General features: G+C 48.5%; 1 protein-coding gene across 2 annotated transcripts in view; it reads right to left on the bottom strand.

Moving 5' to 3' along the window:
- The window catches only part of LOC146808596 (tyrosinase-like), a 414,148-nt gene that overhangs the window by 299,177 nt on the left and 102,939 nt on the right, over positions 1 to 12,032 (bottom strand). Inside the window, exon 2 of one of the 2 annotated variants that reach the window (XM_085623618.1) lies at positions 10,705 to 10,734. The exons of the other annotated variant lie outside the window; for it this stretch is intronic. The gene's annotated coding sequence lies outside the window, so the exon portion shown is untranslated. The remainder of the gene's footprint in view (positions 1 to 10,704; positions 10,735 to 12,032) is intronic. 2 annotated transcript variants of the gene reach the window in all.

Here is a 12,032-nt window from a genome sequence, read left to right as displayed (position 1 = left end):
TGAGGAAGACAAGTTCAACCTCAGAAAGCAGCAGATGGCCTTAGATAGGGAAGCCCTGGAGCTCTACAGAGCTAGTAAAAAGGAGGGACCTTGGTGGCAGCAATTTCCCTAGAGATAGGGAGAGGTCTGATGACCATAGAAACCTAAGTAAGATTGTCCCTCCCTGCCAGAGTGGGGATGACATCCAACTGCCTTGGAGAGGGCCTGTAAAGTACAGAAGGTCCCTCAAGGTCAGTGGGCAGCAATCTTATGGCTTTCCTTTGCAGACAAAGGTAGAGACAAGTTCCTCACTGTAAGAGAAGAGGATGCTGATGACTACAAAGTCTTGAAAAGTGCTCTGATAGATGGGTTTGAACACTGCACAATACAGGTTACAATTCAGAGATACCCAAAAGGCACAACATCAGGACTGGGTTGACTTTGTTGACTGTGCTGCTAAGGCTCTAGAAGGTTGGTTATTGGGCAGTAAAGTGTGTGACTTCATAGGATTGTACAGTCTGATAATGAGGGAGCAGATTCTTAATAACTGTCAAAATCAGCCGTTGCACCAGTACCTGGTAGATTCAGATCTGACCTCTCCCCAAGAATTGGGAAAGAAGGCAGACAAATGGGTCAGAACCAGGGTGGGGCAGAAGGTACAGAACCAAGGTGGTGAAGAAGCAAGATTCCAAAAACTCTGATATGGGTGGGGACAAGGGTAAAGACCAGAAGTCTTCACAAGGGCCCCAAAAATCTTTTTCGGGGGGATTCACAGGCTAACAAAGGGAAAGGCCAAAATAAGCCCTGGTGCAAAATCTGTAAGCAGAAAACTCACTGGACTAGTGACTGCACCAAGGCCAAAGAAAATACTCCAGCCCCCACCAATGCCCCTAAGGCACCTGCTCCCCCTAGTGCAGTTACAATTGGTGGTGGGAATACACAGAATAAGGGTGTAGTGGGGTTAACCCTGGGTTCTGAGATGGACTCTGGCCTAGTCAGAGTACCAACTCAGGCTGTGCTTGTCAGTGATGGGGCATGGATATGTCCCCCTTTGTGAGTCCCAGTAACTTTGGCAAATACAGACAGCAGCCTTTAATTAATGGAGTAGAAGCTTGGGCATTCAGGGACACAGGAGCAAGTGTCGCAATGGTGACAAAAGATCTTGTGGATCCTGGGCAGATTATACTTGGTGAAATGTACCAAGTGACCAATGCTAGCAATGTCAGAACAGACCATTCTCTGGCAGCTGTTAACTTCTCCTGGGGAGGGGTAACTGTGAGAAGTTGGCCTGGCATATGCTGGTCACTAGTTATAGTGGCCAACTTGCACCAGTCCAATTCGACTCTTGGTAGATAGGTTTAAAGACAACCTTTTAAAGAAAGCTATCCTAGTGGTAGCTGTGGAGAGCAGCCTTCAGGCTAAGTCTCTGAGGAATGTAAAGCAGCTTGTTTTACCTTATAATCTCTTGAATTACCAAATGAAAAGACACCACACAGGTATATATATCAAATATATATGTATTTATTTCTAAATATACTCTACTAATCTCGTTATGAGATTAGAGCCAGGTAAACATTCAAAAGATCAACAGTTCTCAATAAATTAAGCACAAATATGGCTGTAGCCCTAGGGGCGTACCAGACCATATACTAAAATAGTGGTTTAACAAACTCGACTTGCAAAAGTAAGAGGCCTAGGGCCTTGGGAATCGCTGGGGCTTCACTTCTGCAGTGTTAGCAGGTAAGTAATCAGCCCACAGGAGACGCGTGCAGTGTCTAAACACACACGCGGGTTTTCAATGCGTTTCAATGGCAAAATGTCGCGGTTAGTATTTTACAGTTCTAGGGCACTTCGCAAAAGTCAACAAGCAAGCAACTTACAGGGTAAGTATTTCAAGGGCCAACACACACTTGGGCACCAGAGTGCACAAGTTACCTCACCCAGGGAAGCCGGGTGCAGAGGTGTCCTTTGGTGTTGGGTCGTGATGCTGTTTCCAATGGAGATCACTGGATACTTGCTGCTTGTGACGACTAGAGAGGTGTCCGTTCAAATCCGACGATGGATTGGAGTTGCAGAAGACCTAGAAATTGAGGGGACAGAGTTCAGAGTCACTTGCCAGTGACCGGTGGCATGCAAGATGGATGACCACAGCTGTCGCGTCTCTTCAGGTTGGTGATAGTGTTTTGTCTCTTCGCTCACGAGGTCCAGGAAGGCTCGACGATGACCAGCAGCTGGATTCGGGAGGTTCCACAACGTCTGCAGCTGTCGACGGTATCAGCACCCGGATTGGAGCCAACAAGCCTTGGCAGCTGCAAGTCTCGTGTAGAGTGAAGATTGGCAATGGTGCAGAACAGCAAGGTCTGATGGACTTACCCAGCAAGGGTAAGTGAGGGCAGGCCCAGAGCAACCAGGCGAGCCCTTGAAATTGATGTGGAGGTCTTCAGGTGAGTTGCTTGCCAACGGGCAAGCAACCGCGAAGACGTCTTTGCAGGAAAAGTTTAACAACAGCCCACGGTCACTCGGGACAGGGTAGGCCGCTGAAATTCGGTACTAGACCTGCTAGGGACTTGGACAACAAGTGGTCTAAAGCACAACTTCGTTGGACGTAGATTAGGTCTTGCACTCGAAATCAGTGCACGGTTCCCTGGCATTGCTGTTCCTCGTCACTCGTGGGGTCCAGATGCCACAGCTTTGCAGGACTCAAAATGGCCGTCGAGAGGTCAGGAAATCCACTTCAGGGGACGCAGGGACTTCGGGCTCCGGCGGGAGCGGTAAAGTTTGCAACCGTAGTAGAGAGTTTTTGGTGCCTGCCAAGCAGGGGAGTCACTCCTTGACTCCAAGGGAGATTCTTCAGTCTTCCAGAGATAGTGGAACTTCGAAGGGCCAGGATTCTTCTTAGTAGAGCGTCGTCCAGGGGTAATCTAGATTGCATTGGCAATGTGTGGTATCTTATAGTGAAAAGATGGGAGGGACTAGCTCTATGACCACTCCTCTAGGAGGGTCAGGGTAGTGGGTGGTTACACCCACTTCCCTTTGTCCAGTTTTGCGCCAGAGCAGGGGCAGGTAGCCCCTGAACCGGTTTGAGCTGGCATATGCACAGAGGAGCCTACTGCTCCCCCAGTGCAGGACTTCAAAGCACTCTAAGAGTGCACCCACCCAGCTCCAATACACTAAATCCTGTCTGGGAGGTGGTGACACCTCCCTGTGACAGGAAACCCTTTGTTGGGCTCCCTCCACTGCGAGTTTCGGTCAGCAGCAGGAGGGCAGCCCGGTGTCTGTGCTGGTGGCATCCATTTTGTGATGCCAGGGCTCTAGATGATTTCTACCGTGTTATCTCAGTAGGTACATGTCGTCCCCTCTAGAAGGGTGGGATCCTACTCCCACACCAGTTGCTGGTGTGGGGTTAGGATTCCAAGTTGTTTGACACCAAACACAACATGTTTTGATGCAGTCATTCCAAAGTTAGCATTTACCGCGAGGTTATAATGCACTTAAGAGTATATGGTTTAACCGCATCCACAAACAGCAGCAGAGAATAGACTCTGCCAGCTGCAGAGGGGTCCTGCTCAGGCAGAAGCACCCCCTCAGATAGTAAACCAAACACCCTGCCCTTGGGATTGATAGGGCCTTCCATAGGGGTGACTGATAGGTTTATATGTGTGTGTATGGTGAGATGTAGGAACCTATACCTCAGTGAGGAGTGCTAACACTACCTCACACAGGCTGCAGTAGCAGGCCTGTGGTGTCAGATTGTGAGTGCTTCCCAGGGGTGGCACAATACATGCTGCAGCCCCTGGTAGGCCTGTGAAGTACCAATGCCCTAGGTAACTAAGGTACCATATACTAGGGGCTCATAAGGTACCACAGTATCCAATCACTAGTGCATCTAATATGCACACCAAGTTGTTTAGAGAGATCAGTTAGACTGGGGCCCTGATTAGCAGGGACCCAGCCAGACTATAGCCAGAAACCAGTGTATACATCAGAAAAAAAGTGGGGGCAACACAAGTGCAGATCCTACTCTCCTACAGTAACTGGCCTGAAGAAGGTTGTGGTAAGTGCGGAACTACCCGTTCAATGCTTGCTTGGCAATGATCAGGAACACATGCAGAAATGTTAGGGATCCCTGCACATGTCTTTGCTTTGACTAGATCACAGGCAAAAATGTCAAAAGCTGGACAGGCCCTGGATTCTGGAATAATGGACCAGGTTCCTCACAAGAGGAGGAGCAGTAGGGTTAAGGCAGAGCCTTCCCACCTGTCTCAGGATGTTGATCAGTCTCCTCAAGGAGATGATCTTGAGCCTGCAGAAGGAACTGTACCAGAGGAGCTTGAACCTGACCAGGTTGAGTTCTTGGGGTCAGGGGGCCCTTTCAGGTCTGATCTGAGCCAGGAACAGAAAACCTCCCCCTCTCTTGAAACCCTAAGACAGCAAGCTACTGATGAGGCTGCTGGGAATGCTAGTGGCACCCATAAAGTTTATTGGGATGATGGACTCCTATACTCAGAGAGTTGAGACCCCAAGCCTGGTGCATCTAGGAGGTTGGTTATACCTCTGAAGTTTAGGGGCTACCTATTGAAACTAGCCCATGATATTCCCCTAGCAGGACACTTACGCCAGAACAAGACTTTGGACAGAATTGTTCCTCACTTTCACTGGCCACACATGTCTGAAGACACAAAGGAGTTTTGTCGCTCCTGTGTAACCTGCCAAGCCAGTGGGAAAGCAGGTGGCTCTACAAAGGCCGCCCTGATACCACTACCTGTGGTGGGGGTGCCCTTTGAAAGGGTAGGGATTGACATTGTTGGTCCCATGGATCCCCAAACAGCATCTGGGAACAGTTTATACTGGTGGTAGTGGATCATGCCACCAGGTATCCAGAAGCAATTCCCCTAAGGACCACTACAGTACCTGTAGTTGCAAGAGCTCTCTTGAGTGTGTTCTCAAGAGTAGGTTTTCCTAAGGAGGTAGTATCTGACTAACTTTATAACAAGTTACATAACTGCTATGTGGAAGGAGTGTGGAGTGAATTACAAATTCACCACACCCTATCACCCACAATGAAATGGTTTAGTTGAGAGATTCAACAAAACCTTAAAGGGCATGATCAAAGGACTCCCAAAGAAGCTTAAGCGAAAATGGGACCTGCTCTTGCCCTGCCTTTTATTTGCATACAGGGAGGTGCCTCAGAAGGGGGTTGGCTACAGCCCATTTGAACTTCTGTTTGGTCACCCTGTCAAGGGCCCATTGTGTTTGGTGAAGGAAGGATGGGATATACCTCTCAAGCTCCCAAAGCAAGACATAGTGGACTATGTACTTGGTCTCCGCTCCCGGTTGACTGAGTACATGAAAAAGGCAAACAAAAACCTTGAGGCTAGCCAGGAACTGCAAAACGCCTGACATGACCAAAAGGCTGTACTGACTGTTTATCAGCCAGGACAGAAAGTGTGGGTGTTGGAGCCTGTGGCCCCAGCAGCTCGCCAGGACAAATGGAGTGAACCCCACACTGTTGTTGAACAGAAGGGAGAGGCTACTTATTTAGTAGACCTAGGAACTCCCAGGAGTCCCCATAGGGTTCTCCATGTCAACAGGCTTAAGCCATACGTGGACAGGGCTGACATGGACTTGCTCATGGCAACTGACGAGGGACAGGAGGAAGAGAGTGACCCACTCCCTGACCTCCTCTCATAGAACCCTGATGATGGGTCAGTTGATGGTGTAGCCTTGACAGGCAGCCTCACTGCCTAGCAGCAAACTGATTGCAGACAGGTTCTCAATCAGTAAAGACACATGTTCTCACTGACTCCAAGTCAGACTACCTGGTGCACTCATGAAGTGGACACTGGGGACAGTCTTCCTATTAAAAATAGGATTTATAGGCAACCTGACCATGTCAGGGACTGTATCAGGACAGATGTCCAGAAAATGTTGGATCTGGGTGTGATTGAACCCTCAGATAGCCCTTGGACTAGTCCAGTGGTCCTTGTGCCAAAACCTCACACCAGTGGTGGAAAAAGAGAGATGAGGTTTTGTGTGGACTACAGGGGTCTCAATGCAGTCACCAGGACTGATGCCCATCCAATACCAAGGGCAGATGAGCTTATAGATACTTTGGCCTCAGCCAAGTACCTTAGCACATTTGTCTTGACAGCTGGCCACTGGCAGATCAGACTAGCTGATGATGCAAAGCCAAAGACAGCATTTTCTACCCCTAGTGGGCACTATCAATTTGTGATAATGCCATTTTGTTTGAAGAATGCACCTGCCACTTTCCAAAGGTTGGTGAATACAGTTCTCACCGGCTTGGAAGCCTTTAGTGCCGCATATCTAGATGATATTGCTGTCTTTAGCTCCACCTGGGAGGATCACCTGGTCCACCTAAGGAATGTTTTAGAGTCCCTGCAAAAAGCAGGCCTAACTATCAAGACTACTAAGTGCCAGATAGGGCAGAGTCAGGTTGTGTACCTGGTCCACCTTGTAGGTGGAGGCCAGGTTCAACCATTGCAGAGCAAGATCCAGACCATAATGGAATGGACTGCTCCAACTACCCAGACTCAGGTGAGAGCCTTCTTATGCATGACTGGGCACAACAGGAGATTTTTCAAAGGGTATGGATCAATAGTGACCCCCTTGAATGACTTAACTTCTAAGAAAATGCCCAAAAAGGTTCAGTGGACAGCTAGCTGTCAAAAGGCATTTGATGACCTGAAGCAGGCCACGTGTACTGCTCCCATTCTGCAGAGTCCTGACTACTCCAAAACGTTCATTGTTCAAACTGATGCATCTGAATTGGGGGTTGGGGCTGCACTGTCACAATTGAATGAAGAAGGTCAGGATCAGCCAGTAGCTTTCATAAGCAGAAAGCTGACCCCTAGAGAGAAACGTTGGTCAGCCATTGAGAGGGAGGCCTTTGCTGTGGTTTGGGCTCTGAAGAAGTTGGAAGCCATACATGTTTGGTACTCACTTCCTTGTTCAGACAGACCATAAGCCCCTCTTATGGCTAAAACAAATGAAGGGGGAAAACCCCAAACTGCATAGGTGGTCCATTTCCCTACAGGGTATGGACTTCACAGTGGAACATAGACCTGGGAGTTAACATGCCAATTCAGATGGACTCTCTAGGTATTTCCACTTAGAACATGAAGACTCAACTGGTCAAGGTTAGTTTAATGTCCCTGCGTTTGGGGGGGGGGGGGGAGTTGTGTAGCAGAGTAGAATCTGCATCACATAGGTACCCCCACTTTTTGCTGGTGTTTCACTGTTTTTCGACCTTAGTTTGGCAGTGGCCCTGCTAATCAGGACCACAGCCTAGCTGCTTCCTCTCTAAAATGGTTTCCATGTACATTAGGTACATATCTAATTGGATTCTGGAGTGCCTTATAAGCCCCTAGTACATGGTATACTATGTACCTAGGGCATAGGTACCTCAGAGGCCTACTAGGGGCCATCTTAGAGGACAGTTCTATCCCAGAAGCAAAAAATCTACTTGATAAAATCAACTCCACTATAGCCACTTTCAATACATTTGAACTCAATAAAAAAATTACTAAAATTCAAAGAGATATCAAATACTACAACATAGAAAAAAACTATCCTTATCTTAAGGACGAATTCTACAATACTCCTTATAACCCACCCAGAACACGCAACTGGGGAAGATTCCGAAACAACCAGCATATCACTTTTTCTGATTCCTCTAATACTTCAATTGAAGACTCTGACTCAAACGACGAACCTAGCATCTCCAGAAACATCAACAGACCCCCACCTTTGTTACCAACCGGTTTTTTAGAACAAGGCCGCGGACGCGGCCAGAACCGTCCACGAATACGCAACAACTACCAAAATCAATACTCCAGAGAGAGGCAAACAAGAAACAAGTTCTATCGATGGGGTCCCCACCAATAATCCCCCCCACTGATTCCCTCAGTGACATCTCCACAGACCTGGAACCCAACATCCCTGATATCAATACCAACTCAGAGTTGATACCCATATTCAATCTCTCTAAACACAACCTTTCCAATGATGAAATTAAACTACTTAGCAGAGGCTTAAGTTTTGTACCAACTGAACGCAGCAATTTCTTTGAGCTTCACACACATTTACTACAGTTCTTTCGATGAATCAGACTCCGACATTTCTTTGCGGACAAACCGGATTCTACCTACTCTAACATACCACGTTTTCATCCTCCCTCCACCTTCAACCCACCTTCGTATACCATGCCCCCGGAAATACTTTCCTTTGAGCGCATAGTCCTGAACGAGATCGCAGAGGTACAAAGACGATTTGAACATGTTCCTTACAACCTACCCCTCGTTGAAAAACAGGCTCTACTTAATCTCAAAACAAGATCTGATTTAACCATTAAACCAGCATGATAAAGGCGGGGGTGTTAGAAATGAGGGGCCTCTGGTTGACGCAGGTGTGAACCCACAACAAGCAGGGACCCTTTACTTCTTGTCAGGGCGAAGGATGACTCCCCAGAATAACCCCTGCTCACCCTCTAGGTGCGTGGCGCGAGCAGTCTAGGCTAAGTCTCAGGCGTACACGGTTAAGCAAATGCAATTACACATACAGTAAACCCCTTGCATGCACCACAAACGGACACCAATCAGGAAGTATATAAAAATAAGCTTTTATGTAGTTTCAGCAGATTCAAATACAAGGCCCAGTAACGTTGAACTGATGGGGCCACAATTCTTGGAAATACGGTCAAGTTCTCTTGGTTTTACGGAAAGTTCTTTAGGCGGGCACAAGGTAACTGTAGGCCTCAGCGCACTTCGTGCTGAGGCAGCGCCCAGGGAGCACACAGCAGATGACAGGGAAATAGGAACGTTGCGGACCCTGGATCCGATGCGAGCTCGCGGTCGAGTTCGTAAGTACAGTACCTTGTTTCTTGACGCAAAGGCGGGTGCGGGATTTCAGCGGCTCTTCGACAGGAGAGCGAGGCGGCGTCCGGGGCTCCCACACTTCACGAGGGTGTCTGATCTTCAGGCTCACGACAAGAGTGGGGTGTTGTAGGTGGCGGGTGAACAAAGCGGGGCAGCCGGGCACGCAGATGCGTCCGGGCCGTCCGAGGCTTGGAGATGCTCACAAACGCCGATTCCGGCGGGAGGGTGAAGGTGCACAGCGAGCCTCCAACGAGCGAGGTGACGGGGCAGCCCAGCACAGCGTAGGGGGAGCGGCTCCGATCGAGCGAGGCTCTTCCCAAGGCGGGGGCGGCTAAGCAGTCCTGGTCACGGCTCAGGGAGGGACTGGGCACGAGGGTCACAGCTCCGGCGAGGGAAAGGACACCACAGTCCAGCAGCAGGCGAGTGAAGATCAGGTAGAGCCCAATGGTCCTGGGGCTCAGTTCAGGGGGCAAGCTCAGTTCCAAGCCCTTGGAGATCGTTTTGGAAAAGCACAAGTCTTGAAAGTAAAAGTAAAGTAAAAGTCTTCAGCAACAGTTTCTCTTCTCTCCTTTGGCAGCAAGGTCACCACTGCAGGCCAATCCCCCCAGGATAGGGACAGTCTTCCTCCTACAGCTTTCCCGGTGCCTCCTCCTCAGGCAGAGATTCTTCTTGGTCAAAAGCGGATCTAGTTTCTTAGGAGCAGGGCTCCTCCATTTATACCACAAATCTTTTGTTCTCCCAGGCCAGGGGGGCCCTTGCCTAGTTCAGTCCGGTTTCTGAGCACTTTGTTTACGTGATGCAGGCTTCTCCTTTCAGAGTGCAGGGCAGAGTCATCAGACGCTCCACAGGGGGTGGAGCCGGCATCGAGGTAGCGGAGCACTGTCCTATTCAGAACCTAGGAGCACTCCTCCCACCCATCTACCTGTCGATCGTCCTATTCATACCAGGCTACCTAGCCCTGCCCATCTGGGTTCCCCCAGCCCTGTCACTCACACCAGCCAGACATCAGATACACAACACGCAGAGGCGGCTGAAAGGTTTAGGCAAGCAAAGGCCAACTTTCTAAAAGCGGCATTTGCAAACCCGGAATATTAAAATAAACCTTGCGAAAAGGTGTACCCTATTATTCCGAGTTCAGGCATACTAAACTCGATCTCCTACCATGTTCCCTGGGTCGGTTAGGATCATAGGGTGTAATAATCCAGGCCGCCCATACTGGCCTATGAGAACAGGGTAGCCTTGCAGTAGTGAACAACGAGATGGCGGTAATTCACTACTAGGACCTGCCACGCATCCAGGCTTGTCCTACCTTAGGCGTTCAATGCACCCTGCCCGTGGGCCTACCAGAGGGGTGACTAACATGCAGCTAAGGGAAGGTTTCAGGGACCGGCAAGTGTGGGCACTTGTCGGTCGGCGTGTCAGTACCAGACTGCACGCAGGTTCTGCGATGGCAGACCTTAGACGTATTTTACCGGCCGCATCTGTGGGTGGCACAACCTGTGCTGCAAGCCCACCAGCGGTGTTTGCCTTTACATGCCCTGGCGCTCCTGGCGCACTTTACTGGGGTCTGATAGTAAATCAAACAATCCAATCATGGAATCCAACCAACATATATAATTTACATAGGGAGCACTCGCACCGTGACACTGGTTGGCAGTGGCACAGCGCGCTGAGCGGCCAACACCATAAAAACACATGAGGCACAGCGACAAAAAGAGGAAGGGAGACTCACGCCAAGGTGCCAGGTCTAACAGGGGGTATCGCAGTTATGGACAATGACAAAGATGATCTTGAGATTAAAAGACAACTCTCAAATACTGCTCATTACCTTAAGCTTACCCAGGATCCACTCCCAGACCTGAAAAGCAAAATTCAACGCATCACAAAGCAAGCACAGACCAGAAATATAATTTCCACCAAAGAATTCACTTTCCTCAAAAACCCACATCCACGCACACCAGTGATCTACGTCTTGCCAAAGATCCACAAGGATATCACTAACCCCCCCGGTAGACCTATCGTCTCTGGTTGTGGGTCTGTTCTAGAACCTTTGGGCAAATATATAGACACAGTGATTAAAGAATTTGTCCCTCTCACAGATACCTTCATACGAGACAGTATGGATCTGATTAAGACCATCGAAGATAGACCTTATGATATCGAGACAGAACTAATGGCGGGCCTTTATATAGAATCTCTATACACGAACATTCTTCATGATGAGGGTCTCTTAGCCATTTGTGAATTACTTGAAAGCAGACCAAGACCTACCCTTATCCCCACAGACTTCATCATGGACCTTTTGCACATTGCTCTGGAAAATAACTATTTTCTTTATCAAGATGAATTCTACCTACAAATCAAGGGTGTTTCTATGGGCGCTTGCCTTGCCCCAAATTTTGCCATTCTCTTTGTCCATAAACTAGAAAAATGTCTAATACTTACTCCAAATAATCCGTTTAGATCCCAAATTTCCTTGTAGTGACGCTACATAGACGACGTCCTTCTACTATGGAAAGGTTGTGCCGAGACTTTAACATCTTTTGTCCATTGGCTGAACAACTCTCAACCTCATCTTAAATTCAGTTCTGAATACAGAACCAATGACCTTCCGTTTCTAGATCTGACTATTCATGCTGAAGAAGGAAAAATTGGAACATTACTCTATCGTAAACCCACGGAACGGAACACTCTATTACACTACTCGAGTTACCATCCGCGTGGACTTAAAGATGGATTACCTTATGGCCAATTCCTGCGCATCCGTAGGAATTGTAAGTGGCGCAAGGACTACTTCAGGGAGTCCGAGGTCCTACTCAAGAAATTGATTGCCAGAGGATATCCACGAAGATTGATCTCACGTGCACGCAAAAGGGCTTGGTACTGCCACCGTGAATTTTTACTCGCACCCCAACCCAAGAAAACAAACTCTTGCATTCCGTTTGTATCCAAATTTAGCCCTTGCAGTAATCAAGTGAAGAAAATCATCTCACAGAACTGGACATTATTGAGAACCTACAAATCCTTCCAAGAGCCACCACTCCTTTCAACGAGGGAACAATTTATCCAACCATTTGGTCCATGCCATCACTTGGCCTACCAACTCTATCAAATCCAATACCATCACTGTCGCTTGGGGTTTACCACCTATACTCG

The sequence above is a fragment of the Triturus cristatus genome, chromosome 8 (genome assembly GCF_964204655.1).
Source record: "Triturus cristatus chromosome 8, aTriCri1.1, whole genome shotgun sequence".
NCBI classification, from domain to species: domain Eukaryota; kingdom Metazoa; phylum Chordata; class Amphibia; order Caudata; family Salamandridae; genus Triturus; species Triturus cristatus.
The sequence above is the reverse complement of the archived record's forward strand: the minus strand, read 5'-3'. Positions and strand labels throughout refer to the sequence as shown.